This window comes from Elephas maximus, chromosome 5, assembly GCF_024166365.1.
Source record: "Elephas maximus indicus isolate mEleMax1 chromosome 5, mEleMax1 primary haplotype, whole genome shotgun sequence".
In the NCBI taxonomy this organism is placed as follows: domain Eukaryota; kingdom Metazoa; phylum Chordata; class Mammalia; order Proboscidea; family Elephantidae; genus Elephas; species Elephas maximus.
In genome coordinates this window covers 135,577,688-135,590,923 of record NC_064823.1, presented here as the reverse complement: position 1 = coordinate 135,590,923, position 13,236 = coordinate 135,577,688, and the positions used below count along the sequence as shown (strand labels likewise).

The following is a 13,236-nucleotide window of genomic DNA, read 5'->3' as shown; positions in this document are numbered from 1 at the left end:
AATAGGAGCTAATTATGGCTTGGATAGGTATAAATGTTAGTGATTGGAACAGATGAGCACATCCTTTTAAGATAAACACTTGCATGAATAATGAGCAAGTACATCTAGAAGCCATTTCATTGGGGATTTTTTTCACTGATTTATCTCCTAGTTTTAACTACATGCAAAAAACACTTTAAACACTGCACCTTGCAGATAGTCATTGGAAATGGTTCAATTCCCTTTGCTTGGCAGAGAGGCAATATTCTTTAAAGTACAAAAAACCTGATGCCTATCTTCTCTGCATGGAGCACACTGTATTTTGAAAAACTCTTCACCCCCCCGCCCCGCCCATTTTTAGGGCAAATAATGTCTTTGGGTCCATTTGTGGTATCAATTGCAACAGTAGCTTCTGTAAGGAGAAGGGTTTCAGAGTTTCTAGAAGGCTGAAGGCAGAGATATTTCTCACTCTTTGGTAGATGGGGCCTTTTCCAGCTGCTTTGGATTGAGTTGTGTCCCCCAACAAGATATATTGAAGTCCTAAGTCCTGGTACCTGTAAACATGACTTTGTTTGGAATTAAAAACCAGTTCCTGTCAACTCTAAGCATAGTGACTGCATGCGTGTCAGAGTAGAACTGTGCTCCATAAAGTATTCAATGGCTAATTTTTTGGAAGTAAATCACCAGACTTTTATTCTGAGTCACCTCTGAGTGGACTTGAACTTCTAACCTTCTATTACCACCTCGCATCACGGAGTAGCAGTGCCTTCTTTACTACTAAAGTCAGAGTCATCAACACCTTTAAAACTAGCCAGACTTGAGAACCAATTCAGAAAACATCCTTAAGGTTTTGTTCCTCTAGGACCGCTCTCAGTGCCAAATGTCTTAGGCTGGTTCTCTAGAGGAGCAAAACCAGTGAAGCGCATAAATAATTAAATAGAGAGAGAGGGAGAGAGAGAGAGAGAGATTTATTTCTGGGTCAGGCAACAGGCTGGAAGCTTCTCCTGACTCACATGGTTGTAGGGGCTGATGAACCCAAAATCTGCTGATCAGATGGCAGGCTGCTAGCTCACAACCCAAGAACTGGGGGTCAGAGGGTGATGAGCTGAATGCAGGGTCTAGAGAGAGCTAGCTTTGCCAGAATATCCATATAGGTTGGATGCAGGCCACATGCCTAAGGAAACTCCCCTTGCAATTGATTGACTGCTCACATCAGATCACAAAATGGAGGATGATTATATAATATCTACCAAACCACTGAGAATCATGGCCTAGCCAAGTTGACACATAACATTAACCATCACACCCCCTTGTGTATTCCTTTCCCACATCGTACTGGGGTTGGTCTGTGTGACAAACAGAATATAACAGAAGTGATGGTTTGTAATTCTTTGATATTACTTATAAAAGACACTCTGGTTTCCATTTTGGTTGCATGCTCTCTGTGTCTCTTGAATCACTTGCACTGGGGGAAGCCAGCTGGCATCTTGTGAGCATTCCTAATATGTGTTTGCTGTTTCAAACTGGTAAAGTTGTTATGGGGTAAATGCTGAGGGAATTAGTCTGAAGTTTATAGCCAAGTCCTTGTAGAGGCAACTAGGGACTAATCTAAGGTTAGAGATTCTAATCTAAGGTTAGAGATACTAGCACCCCATTATTCAAGGCAGAAATTTTGGGTCCATTGTGACATCCAATCATTATTTTATGTTATCTTATCTAGGACATTAAGGGATAAGCTTTTACATAATTTTATATACCCACAAAAAGCAAGCAAGCATGACTTTAAAACCAAGGGGCTTAGAGCATCTACATGTATCTGTCTTTGTTGCAGGCAGTCTATCTCTTAATGGTGTGTAGGGGCCTTTGCCCACCTTCCTTCAGAAAAATAGGACCTAGACATTATCCTTTAATTCTGATTTCCAGGAGAAGCAAAACCATTATCCGGCAGTGGCAGGGATGTGTCAGACTGATTGTAAGAATTTCTCCCCAAGGGCCTCCCAAAACACAAACACACCCAGAACGAACACTAATACAAGACAAAGGCTGATAGGTGTATCATTGCAGGTGCATATTTCGAGGTGCCTTAGAGACCTGTGGACCTCACAGGGCAGTTTTAATAAGCAGGTCCATCATCTCAGTGAAGAAGGAGGTCAGCTGGGTGCACTGAGGTGGAACTGATTGGCCAAATTGCCAGTGGCCGCAGAATGATCCAGCAACAGTTTGGAGCCAGGAGGATAGAAACAGCTGTATCCAAGCTGCATCAAAATCTGTCTCTAATTACATTCACCCAGTAAAATCTTGCTCATTTACCATCGAAGAGAGGCTCATAATGGAGCTTACATCTTTCCAAATAATTTTGCCAGGTTTTTTCTTCCCCTAGGTTTGAAGCGCCAAATGTCGAGAAAGTACATTTCCAGGATGTCCTATTTCTTTCCCGATGCAGTGTAAAATCATCTAGTAATTGCAAAAGCTAAGGGGTTGACTGCTTCTCAAAAAGGAGAATGGGTCGGCTCTCGAGGGCAAAACTCTACTGTGTTGTTGCCCTAGGAAAATTACCCAGCCAAAGTTCTTCATTTATCTGATGGCAGCCAGCCCAGGTTAACTATATGTTTCTGAGTTAATCCTCATGATTGCCATTGGATACAGATCTCCACAGTTCCATCGTGGATAATGCGTTACTCCATTTGTGCTGAGAGTGGCATTAACAGGTCAATAAAGACCTCATAAAATGTTTTATATGCTGATGTCAAGCTTGCACATAGCAGGACAGAGGTAGCCAGTAAGCAGTTTGGGTCTGCTAAAAGGTGTTCATTTTCAGAGCCTTGTCAGTGTCATGCTCCTAAATAGAAAGAAGTGTTAGCATGACACATGGGAGCTGTACTGTCTTCTGAAGCCGCAGTCTTAGCCCAACTGCCTGGCTGTAATTTGAAAAATGACATTTAGCATTTTCTGTATAAAATAGTGGTTACAGTGGTTGACTTTGGAACCAGACAGACTTGGGTTCAATTCGATCTTTGTTTCTTGCATGATGTGAGCACAGATTTCATAATCTTAATGAACTTTGGCTTCTGTAATCTGCTCACTGGAGACAATAATATGAATAAAGGGAAATGCCTTTTCGCCACTCCTGACACCAAAAGAGGTATACACCTGGCTTCAATAATAATGTGCAAAGTGCTTAAAACACTACCTAGCACAAGTAAGTATTCAAGAAATGGTCATTATTGTGATCGGTGGATTGACGCAGTAGCTGCAACAATGGGCTCAAACGTAGCAATGATTGTGAGGATGGCACAGGACCAGGCAGCGTTTCGTTCCGTTGCACACAGGGCTTCGAACTGATTATTTTCGGTTCCACCACCTGCAGAGAATTTCCATTTCACGTAAGAATCACCTGAGGACCTTGTTTAATTTGAACAAGAATTTGTTAAATTTGAACATCTTGTTAAACTTGAACAAGATCTCCAGGTGTTTATGAATGCATAACCATTACCTTAGGGGACCTTTTTAAGATGTAGATTCCGATTCAGTACATCTGGAGTGGAAAAGCCGAATTCTCAGCAGGGAGTTGAACTGAAACTAACCGGTTTGAAGCCTTGGTTGTACATAGGGTCGCCATGGGTCAGAAATAACTTGACAGCACTTAACAACAACAACAGTTGTTATTAGGAGTTATTCTTACCTTTAGGCTACTAATAGAGAAACTGATGGGTGGCTGATACTGTCTCTGGCTACTCTGAGTTCATTGTGACAGCAAGGATAGATATTTCAGGTTTTTTTAATTTTAATTATTATTACTGTGTTAAATATGTATGTAACAAATCATTTGCCTTTTCAACTTTATGTGTATATTTCAGTGACAGTTCATATTTATTATTTTGTTTAACCATTAACATTATCCATTTCCAAAATTTCCCATCACCCTTAGCAGAAGCTCAGTGATACTGAAGGATGTTGCAGTTCTTTCTTTCCGGTCTGAAGCGGTTTTCATAATCCTTGCCTTAGATGGCTTATAAGCTGAAAAGATCTGTGTAGGAGGCATCCTTGCAGATTTTATGTTAACAAAAATAGGGCAAGTTTCTACTTTTAATGTCTTCTTTTGCTCTCTTGAGAGCTCTTTTGCTCTCAAAATATGCACTTTACATAGGCCAATCCTCCCACTCCTCTCTCAACCCATGCAGGCCTACCCCATGCCGTTACTCTCCCTGAGACTGGGGGCCTGCCAGCCAGCATCTGCTGACCTTAGATGCTCTAGTTTTCCTTCTTTAGGGCAGGGTCCCAAGAAACATTATTAAATGGACAGTAGGAATAAAAAGAATATAGTTCTGTCTATTTCATTTTATTGCCTGGTTTCTTTCAAATACATTCAGTATATTGGTAGGCCTGAGGATAGGTGGATGGGTCCGTTTCCCTTGTCAATTCTGATCAATTGACAATGACGCTCTGAAGCATTGTACTTAAAAGGCTTCCAAGAATGTGTTCATGCTTAACAGTGAAAAACTGCAGCACTTAATTAAAAATGACTGCTATGGGTACAGAAGATGAAGGAAAAGTGATGGCATTTGTGCCAAGTATTTGCCAGCTGTACCTTCAGGTTTTGGGTTAACAGTAATGCAAAAAACTCTTAAAGCAGGAATCGTCTTGATTCAACTAAACACATATTTAGTGCTTGGCATTTTCCTCCAACAAATTTATTTATTTATTCAGCAAATAGTTGTGGAGCATATACAACATTCTAGGAACCTGGCTATTGAACCAGAAAAGTGAGTTCTACTGGCCATGTGTAAAACCCATTGCTGTTGAGTTGATTCCAATTCATAGCGATCCTACAGGACAGAGTAGAACTGCCCTATAGGGTTTCCAAGGAGTGGCTGGTGAATTCAAACCACCGACCTTTCAGTTAATAGTCAAACACTTTAACCTCTGTGTCACCAGGACTCTGACTGTATGCAGTGCATCACCAGACTCTGTAGCTTATCATCTGTTTGTTCTATCTCCTCTTCTCCATCTCATTGCTTATCATCTCAGTTCAGCTGTTGTTATCTTGACCTGAACAATTATTATCATGGTTTTCTGGGGGAAAGAGGAATACCCTAGCCTCACCCCTTGTAGAACTGATGGAAGTCTCACAGCATGTTTATGAGTTTTCAGGAGAGGAGTGAAGAAACAGTGATAGGAAACAGAGGGAGCAAGGAGAGACAAATGGCAGAAGCAGTTGGATAAGCATAGCCATTGAAAGAGTACTGGGGTACAAAAAGGAGACTTTACTTGGTGAGAGTTTTCAAATAGCCATAAACACTAAGAAAGGCTGATTTTCTCTCTCTTGGAATTAGACAGATGGGCACATTGCACTCTGATCTTTCTTCTTTAGCTTATGACTACTACAATCTCCCAAATGGTATCCTTGCCATCATCTTGCCCCATCTATTCCATCCATCCATCCAAATGTTTCTAGAGAAATTTTTGTAAAATGTCCATTTCTAGTTATGTCACTTCTCTGCTTAAACTCTTTAATGGCTCTATTCCCACAGTAGCAGTTCTTTGTCAGGGCCCATTGGTGTGCTAGGAAAATTCATGAAGTGTGTACCAAATGCCTGCTACTAATTGAGTTAAAGTATCAAAAATAAATAGTCACGAACTTTTTTTAATGTCAATTTCACAATTTTGAATTTCAATATTCTTTAATGAACGGAGGAGAAAGACATGGGATAGTGTGTAATTATCAGTCGATCTTTTCTACATCATGGGATACGCCATCAATGCTTGTGGTAATATCATTGCTATTATTTCACTCAAAACCTGGAATTGCCCTGAGATATGTTTCCTGAATTTCAGCATCATTGGTTTCACAGTAGGAAAAGCCTCTGGCCCACTGAATAAAAGCCCAGATTCTATAGTCTATATAAGGACTTACCTGGCATCTTGTTTATTTCTTCAGACAAATCTTTGAAAGTAACATCCACCACCTCACCCACTTTGTCATGGATTGAATTGTGTCCCCTCAAAATGTGTGTCAACTTGGTTAGGCCATGATTCCCAGTATTGTGTGGTTGTCTTCCATTTTGTGATTGTAATTTTATGTTAAAGAGGATTAGGGTGGGATTGTAATACCCTTACTAAGGTCACATCCCTCATCCAATGTAAAGGGAGTTTCCCTGGAGCTTGGCCTACACCACTTTTTATCTTACTAGAGATAAAAGGAAAGTGAAGCAAGCAGAGAGTGGGGGACCTCATACCATCAAGAAAGCAGTGCTAGTAGCAGAGCATGTCCCTTGGACCTGGGGTCCCTGCTCTGAGAAGTTCCTAGTCCGGGGGAAGATTGATGACAAGGACCTTCCTACAGAGCCGAAAGAGAAAGAAAGCCTTCCCCTGGAGCTGATGCCCTGAATTTGGACTTGTAGGCTACTAGACTTGAGAGAATAAATTTCTCTTTTTTAAAGTCATCTACTTGTGGTATTTCTGTTAGAGCGGCACTAGATAACTAAGACACACTTATTCAAGCTGCTTTCTCTGTTTGGAATGTTCTTTCACAACAACCTCCCCCCAACTTGGTAAACCCCTTATGTATTTTAAGATCAAGGCTCAGTTCAAGTGTCACTTCCCTATGATGTCTACCTTGACACCCTCTTCCCCACCCCTTGTAGAACTGAGTACTCCCATAATCTCAGAAAAACTGGAAGTAAGGGGGGTTTTCCTCATCATCTCTCTCTTATTATTTCTCATTCATATCATCAGGCCCCAGTAGAAACTACTTACTATAGCAGTCAGAATCAGTCCAGGGCATGCTCTGAGAACAACAACTCCAAAATTTTAGTAGCTTGCGACAGTACAGGTTTATTTATTGCTCACACTTCATGTCTATCATCAGTTGGCTGGAGTCTCTTTCTACACCATCATTCAGAGATTCAGGATAGGTAAGCAGCTGCTCTCTTAAGCATGGCTGGTTACTGTGCCAGAGGGACAAGAGAAAATTAGACAATTAAATTCCAATGTTGCTTCTCTTCCTGATCCATTAATCATAACTAGCAACATGATTCCATCCAAAAAGACCCAGAAAATATGGGATACCCTTTTGCATGAAGTATTTGGCCAATAGCACTAATTATGACCCTCTATGTCCAACACCAAAAAAAAAAAAAAAAATTCTTTTTTTTATGTCCAACACAAAACCAATCATGGTTATCCCTTAGAATTAGGGGAGGGGCTAGGATACATATCCACGACATATATGGATGCCAATTAGCATTACTTTAGTATGGAAGAACTTGGGGAGGTGGGGATATATGGCTGTTGGATAGATAATCAACAGTGTCTGCCACGCCTTGTTCCTTCAACTCCTGCAGCCAAGTTCAGAGGCGGGAGGGTCCAAGAACTCCACAGAGTACATCATATATTCAGTCCCATGGACAGCCAAAACAAGCTTTGCATAACTGGAAACTCTTCATGGGAACCATTGTGTTGGGAACTTCATATTTAACATCTCACAGTCTGAGAAGGTTCCTGGGTGGTACAAATGTTTTGCACTTGACTATGAACCAAAAGGTTGGCAGTTAGAACCCACCCAGTGGCACTACAGAGAAAAGGCTGGGCATCTGTTTCTGTAAAGATTGCAGCCAAGAAAACCCTATGGAGCAGTTTTACCCTGTGACACATAGTGTTGCCATGAGTTGCAACTGACTGTATGGCAACAGGTTTGTCTATAGTTTTAATAGTACAACAACTCTATGAACTCACTCGTCTACGCCAAGAAATTTGGAAGACTGCTACTTGGCCAACCGACTGGAAGACATTCATATTTGTACCCATTCCAGAGAAAGGTGATCCAACAAAATGTGGAAATTATCTAACAATATCCTTAATATTGCACACGAGTAAAATTTTGCTGAAGGTCATTCAAAAGTGGTTGCAGGAGTACATCACAGGTAACTGCCAGAAATTCAAGCGGGGTTCAGAAGATGATATTGAACAAGGGATATCATTGCTAATGTCAGATAGATGCTGGCTGAAAGCAGAGGATGCCAGAAAGATGTTTACCTGTGTTTTACGATTATACAAAGACATTCGACTATGTGGATCACAAGAAATTATGGATAATATTGTGAAGAATGAGAATTCCAGAACACTTAACTGTGCTCATGAGGAACGTGTACTTAGACCAAGAGGCAGTCATTCGAACAAAATAAGGGGATACTGGGTGGTTTAAAATCAGTAAAGGTATGTGTCAGGGTTGTATCCTCTTACCATACTTATTCAATCTGTATGCTGAGCAAAATAATCTGAGAAGCTGGGCTATATGAAGAAGAATGGGGCATTAGGATTGGAGGAAGATTCGTTAACAACCTGCAATACGCAGATGACACAACCTTGCTTACTGAAAGTGAAGAGGACTTGAAGCACTTATTGATGATGATCAAAGACTACAGCCTTTAGTATGAATTACACCTCAAAAAAAAGAAAAGCAAAAATCCTCACAACTGTATCAATATGCAACATCATGATAAACAGAGAAAAGATTGAAGTTGTCAAGGATTTCACTTTACTTGGATCCATAATCAACGCCCATGGAAGCAGCAGTCAAGAAATCAAAAGATGCATTGCAATGGGCAAATCTACTGCAAAAGATCTCTTTAAAGAGTTAAATAGCAAAGATGTCACTTTAAAGACTAAGGTGTACCTGGCCCAAGCCATGGTTTTTCAATTGCCTCATACGCATGCGAAAGCTGGACAATAAATAAGACTGAAGAACTGACGCCTTTGAGTTATGGTGTTGGCAAAGAATATTGAATATACCATGACTGGCAGAAGAACAAACAAATCTGTCTTAGAAGAAGTACATCCAGAATGCTTATTGGAAATTAGGATGATAAGACGTCTCACATACTTTTGACATATTATCAGAAGGGATCAGTCCCTGGAGAAGGACACAGTGCTCGGAAAAGTAGAGGGTCAGTAAAGAGAAGAAGACCATCAACCAGATGGCAGCAGAATGGGCTCAAGCGTAACAGTGATTGTGAGGATAGTGAAGGACCAGCCAATGGATCATTCTATGGCATACAAAAAAAAATAGGGCACTATAATTCCTGAACCTACTCTATGGTGGCACCTAACAACAACAACGTGAGCCAGGTATTATTTTTCAGGTAAAGAAACAGAAGATCAGACAAGATAGACATCTTGCTGAAGGTTTAAAAAAAAAAAAAAAACCTCAAATCCATTGCTGTCCAGTCAATTCCTATTGATAGTGACCCTATAGGACAGTGTAGAATTGCCCCACAGGGTTTTCAAGGAGCAGCTGGTGGATTCAAATTGCTGACCTTTTGGTTAGCCACAGAGCTTTTAAACACTGTGCCACCAGGTCTCCTGCTGTGGTGAAGCCAAATTTAATGCAGCCTGCCTCCTGACTCTGGAGCCCTTGCCCTTTTGTCTTTCCAGTATCCTTCATGAAATTCCTGAAATTATCTTTTTGTTGTTGTGAGGTGCTGTTGAGTAGGTCGAGCAGACAGTCCATGAAGATGAAGATGGTGGACTCATATTACCCTTTATTCAAGTTAAACGTATGTTTAACCTGTACCCAACACCACCCAAGGGTCCTCTAAGTCTTGGGTTTGTTTTCTACTGCGTAAACCACATTTCTCTCTGTTTTAAACATTTCTCGATCTACAGTTTTAAGGGAGGGTATCAAGGGCTTATTTTCTTACACAGTCCTGTTCTGACAACACGGGGGCATTTTTCAGTGACAGTGTGCTTTAATTCCGAAAAATGGATGGCACAGTGGCTCTCCTGCAGTAGGAGATTTATACTTATTTCCTCTTCTCTGTTAAAAGGATTTATTCCTAGGCCCTGAGCAACACATGACAAAGGCCGCATTTTCTCTCTCCAGCTCTGCTGTGCCCCACCCCCACCAAGATAGCTTTTGGTATTTAATAAATAATCATCATTATGACTTATCCTTGCTATAACCCGATCGAACAAGCAATTGGGTTTTATTTTTTAAAGCGATAAAAAGTGGTTAGTTTATTGTGTCTCAGAGAGCTTAGGTGGGGGTTTCAGCGACGACAGTGACAGTTATGGATTTCTATCAGTTGAATAGACCGAAATTAACGTTTGATTACTTCTTCATTGATATCTGACATTTTTTTCCATAGGCTGACTCTAATAAAGAAGTCAGTTAGAGCTATTAGACATATTTTAGAAGAAATTTTTGGTGCATATCTTCACTTGGATTATGAAATTTAAATCATTGCTGCTATCAGTGTGAATACTAATGATACAGACTGCCAGATGGAAACCCTTCATAAATTTTCACTTTTCTCTTACAGTCGGTTGTAAATCTTAAGTAAATGACTTCTTGGGTGAACTATGTTGATGTCAGCTTTAATGCCTTATGTCCACACTGATTTCAATGTCATAAGTACCTGGAAGGCAGGCAACTCTGCTAATTAAATGTCATTTTCTTTTTCCATTATTGAACTAGAGCAGAGTGCAGACTCTTCTGGCATTTTCTGTGGCTTAGGGGGGAATAGCTCCACTCTTGCTTTGTCACAAGTGGGTTCTTCTCAAGCTATTTAAATGCTTTGGTGTCAAGTGGGTTCTCGCCTCTCTTAACTAAAACTGTCTTCCTCAATGTGTCTTTCAGATAGTAAAACACGGTTTCCTTAGCCCTTTGTTCTCCATCTTGACAAAACAGATCCTGTAGGTTCCTGCCTCCTTTTAACAATTTTTTCCTCTCCAGAAATGGATGTTTTAGCTCTCTCCAGGAATGTTCATCTCCATATGAGAAGTACACTGGATAACACTTCCTTCTTTCCCTGTGAGGCTGTATCTGTATTCAGGCTGAATCTTCCCAAGGACTTTTCTTCCCAATTATGAGGTGCTTCTGATAAGTTATGATTGCTTTTCCCTAGGAATTCTTACACAGTTGTTTTCCTTTTCTTTTTAATACAGAACAAAACTTTGGAAAGTATTATCACTTATTTCTTTAAAAAACAAACAAAAAAAAAAACGACAGACCAAACAAAAGCAAATTAAATGAAAGGTTGTTCAAACTTTCTAGTCCTTGGAAGCCCAAAGGAAAAAGATGATTAAAAAAAAAAATGCAACAAAATTACTTAGGTGAATCAATAACGATTCCCAGTAGAGATCTTAGAAATCCTACGGGTGAAACAGCTTTTTCCAATTATTGAGTTATTTTCTCACCAGTTGTTTATTTATTGATTTGTTTTGCCATTAAACCCACGAACCAAGTGATAAATGTGCTTCCTCTGTTGTTACAGTGTAATGCATTGAGCTCTCCTTGAAGCTTCATTAAAATTATATCTAAAGCCCCTATTACAAGAAAATGATTAATAATACAATAACATGGAGCAACTGTTCTGGGGAGCTGGTTGGGGTTGTGGGCGTTTTCATCAACACTCTGTTTTGTTCTTTGCTTCTATTCCATGGCACTGGGTGGGTTCCTATCCAGGAGAATAGGATATCCAGGAAAGCAAATGCCAGTCACCTTTTCTTCCCCATCTATCAACAAGAACCATCATTCTGTGGAAACAAAGGTACCAACAAAACCTTTCAAACCATTAAAATAATTTTCTGACATGGTTCCAGTAATTAGTATATTTCAGCTTCAACAACTGTAATTAAACCTGACCTTTAAGCTAATTATGTCTTGACATTTATGATTTTAAACTGGCTCTCCCTGTGGTGATGGTGTGTTATACTCAGGGTCTAATGAACAGTTTTGTAGTATTTACCTGTTGTCAAAGGGTCCCTGTTGTGTCACCGGAAGCATAATGGCGCCATCCCGAAGGAGCGTTATCTGCCACAATATCAGGCTGATACTGAATTTTTGTAAGAGTGTTTTGATATAATTACAGGTGCAACAAAATCCCTGCAGGAAATTTTCAAAGAACAGGCCAAAAATTAATTCAGAGTTTGAGTGAGGAAAAAGTGGGCTTTTTGGGAAAAATAGTCTGTGGCGGGTGAGTACAATGACATTTCCTAGCTGCTATGGGAGAAAAGCAGAATCCAGGAGGAACTGGGGAGGACACTGGAAGGAGAAACCAAAATGGTGGGGTTGGTCGCGCTGACCCTCATTATCTTGAGCAGTGGTGGAGTTTTTCGATTTTTTTTTTTTTTTTTATTTTAAGTCAGCTTCCAGGGTATTTCCAACTTAATTTTTTCTTTTTTAATAACAATAGCTAACATTCATAGAGCTCTTTACCATGTCCCAGGGACTGTGTTGAATTGAACATGCACAGTGAAACCTGTGAGAGCTGAAACTCGACGGAACTGCCATGTTTTCCCAGGGCTCCCGAGTTTTCTGCCTTTGACAGGGTGCAGTCTTGCTACTTTTCTATCACTCATTTTAGTGGAAAATATTTGCACTTTTTCCTTCTCTGACAGGTTTCAGCCTTACAAAGTATCTGGCTTTCACAGATTTTACTGTATTATCTTAATACTTGAATAGCCCAATAAGATAGATTATATCTGGCACCTAGCACAATCCATCCATAGCCTTTTGATTTTCTTCAGGTACCAAATGCTAATATTTGGGGAAGCAAGATAATATTGTGAAATATTAATGTTAGTGTTTATTTTCTCCCTATTTCCTTTATATGATTGTTTCTCCATTAGTCAGAAGCATCTGCATTGCTTTTAGGAAAAGTACCGTCATTTTAAGGAGAATGAAGCCAATAAGAAACAGTCAAATTTGATTTTCTGACTTCAAAACCTGGTCCCAATAGAAATAGGGCCATAACAAGAAAACTGGAAAGGGAATAGAGGAAGAACCGGAGAGCTCGGCTGCTCATCTCCCCAACCTACTATAGGTAGGTCATTGCATGAAAGAGATGAGGAGCAGATGGAGGGGTGACCTTAGTGGAGATGGGGGGTGAGGTGAATTATGGGAGAAGGTAGATAGATGTCTTAGGCTGGGTTCTCTAGAGAAGCAGAATCAGTAAAGCATATAAATATATACGGGGAGAGATTTATATCAAGGAAACGGTTCTCACAGTTGTAGAGGATGGAATGTCCGAAGTCCATGGGTCAGGCTGGAGTTTTCTCCTGATCCACGTAGCTGCAGGGGCTGGTGAACCCAAGAATGGCAGGTCAGAGAGCAGGGCTGTTGTTCACAGGCTGTGAAAATCAATGAATCCCAAGATTGGCAGGCAAGCTGTTATCTCAAGTCCCAAGAACCGGAGGTCAGATGAATAGGAGCCAGCAGCAGTATTCAGAGCAAGTAAAAACCCGAAAGCATTGCCA

The 13,236-nt window shown here is 40.3% G+C and overlaps 1 long non-coding RNA gene across 1 annotated transcript; it reads right to left on the bottom strand.

Annotated features, from left to right (window-relative positions):
* Positions 1–6,814: 6,814 nt before the first annotated feature.
* Positions 6,815–13,009, bottom strand: LOC126077255 (uncharacterized). Its single transcript, XR_007517691.1, has 3 exons — positions 12,987–13,009; positions 11,727–11,863; positions 6,815–6,926 (listed from the first exon to the last, which is right to left on the bottom strand). It is a non-coding gene; the product is annotated as an uncharacterized LOC126077255 (long non-coding RNA).
* Positions 13,010–13,236: the final 227 nt, after the last annotated feature.